Genomic DNA, 6000 nt, shown 5'->3' with positions numbered 1-6000 from the left:
AATTTCTTTGAAAAAATAATCAAAACTCCTTTATTTGTTTAAAAGGTAAATTACAAATGTCATTATGGTCATTCAAAATTCTTGGCATACGAACTTCACGCATATTCTATTTCTTTTTACTTGTAGATTGTCTTATTCCTATCTCGCTCGCGCACGCTATAATCACACTCCCAATTTTGTGTCACAGGTAAATCGTAAAATTTCACTCTCATAAATTTTTCATAACGCGCCTAAAGAAGTATAACTTCAAAAACAGAACTTTTAAGCGCGGGCCTCAGATACAGAAACAAAACTGTTTCGTGATCATTTGTTTTTTTTTTACTAGGTAAGTAATCAGCTTTCGGTGCCTGAAACACGTCGTCGGCGTTTTGGGTCTAAGCCATTCTGGTTTCTTCAATTTTTTTTTCTTTACCACACGAGCTAGAATTCAATGCACACAAACATGGGCGGATAGTCAATTTGTGGGGCTATTACTGGGAAGTCCCTCGTAATAGACGCAACAAAATACACCGACCGAAAACAAGAGACGGGGAATTGATGAGAATTTAATCGATTAGAACATAGACGCACATGGGTTGATTGATCTCAGGAATTCCAACCTTATGGTGGTACTTTTAAAATTCCAGATATTTTTTTTATTTCAAAATATCGCCTATTGTTTTAAGTGAGGACTGGGGACCCTTTGTATCTGAGCCTGCAGCCCAAAAAGCCCTTAGGTAGATCCGCCCCTGCACACATAGACAAAAAATCCATATACCACAGCCGGGGAACATACGACCTCAGGTAAGAAATCATGCAATCTCCTCCAGGCAAACCTACGTTAATATACTTAAACCTTAAGAGTGGCCTTACCCAATAATTACCGTTATTCGTAGATGTTCGCTGATTTAATTATAACACAAACCGCTAAAAATAACGCAATATCTTTATCACGACTGCCCTAACCACAGCTATTTGCCCCTTGACCCCAGGCATTTTAACTCAACTGAAGTGGTTCATTCGTATGTGATTTTATTTTATACTAATTAAGGGCAACGTTTTATTGTGCATGCAAAGGCCGTTTGTTGGACCTAATTTTTTTTGTTACTATGTACGTAATGCACTTGTTCACGACGGAAATATGTACAGTGAGAGTACACTTTAATGTCATAAACATTGCTCATACAGATGGCTGAAAAACAAATATTATTAAACAGTGATGTATAAATTTGAAGGACAAAACCCATGAAGGGTCATATTATGGCGACTGGATATGTTTTTTTATTTATTACATGCATAGCCAAATTCAAACTAAAAATTATACAATTAAGTTATTTTACAAAATTTTGAGAAATTTCAAGAATCTTTATATTCCACCCCCCCCCCCATACGCTTCACAAATAGGTCGCTCTCCGGAGAAGAGTCGAGAAACCAATTAAGCAGCGAGAGTAACTGGAGAATCCGGAACGTACAGTCTCATTATCTCTCCCAGCAAGTATGCACTTTCCGTTTTGTTGCCACGTGTTAAATATAAACATATGTATGTTTGTTTATGGTTTGTGGACTCAGTTTCCGCACTTAGACGCTCAATAGGTCCGTTGTACGTAAAGTCCAGGCTAAAGCCAGCCTAACTCCTTTCAAAAGCACAGAAGCTTCCTGGGCACTTCGCAGGCTTCAGGGAGCGACCTCACTGTTCCGAGGATTTCTGCACGTTGTTTAGCCACAGCCTCGCATTCCAGGACTACGTGGGTGACTGATTCCTCTGCGCTCAAACAACCTCTGCACATGGGGCTGTCTGTCGCGTCCAGGACATAAAGTATTAAGGAGACAATGGCCCGTAATTGTCCCTATCATTGTTTTGAGATTAGGTCTGTTTAAGTTTAGAAGTTGCTTTGTCAGTTTCGGGTTAACTGCTGGCAGAGCCATTTTGGATTGCCTGCACATATGTATATAAAACTTTTGTAAAGTTCGTACTTAAAATTTTGTTTTATAATAAACTAATATAAAATAATTAGACAATAAACAGCTATTTAATAAAAACCTATTTTTTTTAACATCGAATTATAATACTCGTTGACATTGTTGACATTCGCGAAAAGTCCGGATAAATTAATATAACTTTCCAAGCCGGAACCGCAAATCACAAAGCATCCTCATCTGTAATAGATGAACGTGCGATTGATCAAAGCCTACATCCGGTTACGTTTTTGGGTATGAAAGTAAGTACGTCTAATTTGACGTTTCAGGTATCACGTAAATCCTATCGCTAGATCGCGGGAACCACGCACTATGTTTTAACACGTAGGTGATGTAATTTAGCTTAAGAAAGTTAGGATTACGAAATTATATTATATAAGACAGGGTTGCTAATAATTGTCACGAAAACGTGCACTTTTCATGTTTTATTGCTAAATATTTTCGAGAAATGAAAAATGGAGCAAAATATTGACGGAATGGTACACTAGAGACAGAGACAGAAAACAAAGAAGAGGCAAACAACGCAAAAGATGGGAAGACGAACTCAAATTAATAGCAGGCTACAGGAGAAGAGTCGCAAAGGATAGAGAACAGTGGAACGGGTTAGAGGAGGCCTTTGCCAAGAGTCACACCGAGCTCCGAGATATAATTTAGTGATAAAATATATTGAAGATCACAGGTCAGAAAATTGCGGAATATAAATATATTTTTATTATTATATTTACGTTGAAATATTGTATGAACCGACTGCAACTCATTTCACACTTTATTGCATACAAAAACTGCTATAATTTAAAGACAATACAATAGTATTTTACAGTAATCATATATACAGAACCGGATTTCTTTAGGCCAAAATGTGGAAATCCTCAAAGTTAAAATATAAGAAATGAGTACTACTTCTTGTCGGTTCTGTAGTTGTAATAATTTATCCATGTTACTGCAGCGTGGAATTAGCATTTATAGTAAAAAAAATATTCCAATAATTTTGTAAGAGTTATTAAATAGCTGAATAAGTAAGTTATATCTAAAACTCGTAAAAAAATATTCATGTAAAAAGGTATGTTTATAATGGCTATTTGTGACTTATCTTTAAAAAAAACGCTTATACAAAAACCGTTAAAATAAAGTAATGAGTGAAGAATAGTCCCAAGAACATGCCCCATCGTGTGTTGTCTTTTTATTTGGTGTTATTAGTTGTAAAATAAAATCAGTTAACGAGGCATTGCGGAACAGAAATAACATGAATTAGTCATCTAACAATACATATTAGCGGCAGGTACTCTAAAATTTTGCGCCTTGCACTTATGTTGTTGCAGGTCAAACGTTAAATTGGTCGAATTGAGAAATAATTGCTCTCGTGTTTAGTTTTTATCAAACATTTCGTAAAATTATGCTCTTATGTCTACTTTTAAAACGTTATATGATATGAAAAAAACGAAAACAACATTTTCTTTATCTTTACATATTATGATGTTTGGATTAGTTTTTGTTAAATTCGTAAGTATAAAAAATACTGCGTGGAGTCCCTCCGCGCGGAACATGTTAAACTTCGTAATGTGGAAATCAAAATAGGAAGGGGTAGAAATTAATTTTTACTGAAATCATATTGTTCATTTCAGTTCACAGACAAACTTTATTAACATTGCTTACTATTCACAATTGATCGCATTTTTTTATTATCATTTTCGAGTGGAGAAACATCCAAATCTAACATTTACAAAGGGATTATGATAACTGTAATGTCCTGCTTCTTGGAGTGTTTTACGGCTCACCAACACTACAACACTTGTACAAACGTCCTACACAACCGCTCCGTTCGGGTGTCGGATTACGACTGACAGTCTGACAAGTGACGTAGGTGCATGAGACAACCAAGCAACACTTTATTTAGTCAATACACTACATCCCTTTTTTGTTTTATTTGTTTTTATTGATTATATCTCTCTGATTACTCATTAATGTAACTTGGATGTAATGTGATGGATTTTACATGAATCAAACATAATTAATGAAATTAAAGTTTTATGCAGCTACACTAGGGTTAAGTTCCGACATTGATTTCCTCGTCGTTAACTTCATTTCTTTTCAGACATTCCATTCCCCTTGAACTCTTTTCAAATGTACAACGTCCCTTCTTCGAGTTTGACCGGTTTCATCGTTTCTTACCGTGATATCTCCTCCTTTCGTGATTTCCACCGTGTGTGTTTCTGGATTTATTTATTTTATTTTTATTTATTTCCTTTATTCATATTTTTATATACACTATGTCTCCTGGTATTAAATCACACTATCCAGCCTTCCGTTTATCGTATCCGATTTCTTTTCCCATATGTTTTCTTTTTTTTTCTCTATCCTTAACCTGTGTCTTGTGCTGTCCTCTCTATTGTATCGTTTACCATAGGTAATTTATCTCTAAACTTCCTTTTGAAGAAAAGTTCTGATGAGGTTCTTCCAGTAACAGAATGTGTTGTACATGGTTAAATATTCTAGTAAACTTTCCTTCCAGTCTTTATTTTCAGCTATACTTATTTTAAGACGTTTAAGTATGACACAGTTTTGTCTGTCGTACTGTATTGAAAAGAATAATGTTTATTTCTGTTAGAAATGATTTAAACTCTTCGCTGAGTAACTGTCTTCTATTATCTGCAGTTATTGATTTCCTAATCGACTGAATATTCCTTTAAGTTTGGCTACAATTTCAGTAAAGGTAATTTTGCGACAAATCTTCACTTCTTTATAATATGTGGTCACCACTTGTAATGAATTGCGATATCAATCCAAAGCACTTCTGGAAACACACGCCGTTTTATAGGGTTTGGTGGATATGGTGCAGATACAAGAGTACATCCTTTACAGGCTTTAACAATTTTATCAGCCTCTGTCGCATCTAGGCCACCAGACTTTCTTTTAAGTCTCGCCTTCATTGACACGATACCGGGATGTCCCTCGTGAGCTGCATCCAAAACTCTTTTACGGAGTGCCGAGGGAAGCACAATTCTCTTTCCTCTCAATAATATACATCCTCATGAAAACAAAGTTCATTTTGTAACATTTTATATAACTTCACATCGTCGTTCCATATGTTCCAATATAAACCCTCTTTCACGTTTAGTATTTCCCTATCGTCCATTGTGCTATCTATTATTTCTTTAATATAAACAGCACGAGGTCGGGCAAACTCTACAATATGACAAATGTGATTGTCTTCCAATTTTATCAGGGATTTCTCCGCATTTTTGCTTATTTGTTGTCTCAACAATGAGTCAGCGATATTGGTTTTCCCTGGTTGGTAATCTATTTTATAGTCGTAAGATTGTAAGCGCATAACCCATCTCTCTATCCCTGCACATGGTTTAGATTTAGGACCAAATATTACCTCCAACGGCTTGTGATCTCTTATAAGTTCAAATCTTTTACAATAAAGGAATATGTGGAAATGTTCCACCGCCCACACGAGAATTAACGCTTCTTTTTCTGTCTGGCAATAGCGGCGTTCACAGTCAGTCAGAGTTTTGTGGCCATATGCAATAATCCTGGGCTCACCTTTGGAATTAGTTTGAACTAAAACTCCACCTAAATCCACAGGACTAGCATCTGCTATGACAATCGTACGATCGCTAACATTATAATACCCTAAGCTAGGAATATTTGTCATGATTTCCTTCTACGACTTTAAATACCCCTTTTGTTCTGGTCCCCAGTTTTCGGTTACATGATATGCCAAATATGAGTCTCTTGTATCTGAATAAGCCTTTACTGGTTATAAAGGTGGTTGTTTCTTGAAGCAGGATCAAGTTGGTGAAATGCGTCTTTAATATCCAATTTTGTAAATACTTTTGCATTTTTCATTTTAGGTAGCAACTTGTCCATCGTCGGCAATGGGTAATTTTCTCGTACAATGGCTCCATTTCCTTTCAGCACCGGCACTACAGGGGACACCCATTTAGAAGAACCCACTATCGGCTCTATAATATCCCTATGTTTAAGTTCTTCTTCCTGTCGAAACGACCTTTCTTTTGTTCATGTCTATATTATTATAAT

The sequence above is a fragment of the Pieris napi genome, chromosome 8, assembly GCF_905475465.1.
Source record: "Pieris napi chromosome 8, ilPieNapi1.2, whole genome shotgun sequence".
NCBI classification, from domain to species: domain Eukaryota; kingdom Metazoa; phylum Arthropoda; class Insecta; order Lepidoptera; family Pieridae; genus Pieris; species Pieris napi.
Note: the sequence above shows the minus strand (reverse complement) of the source record.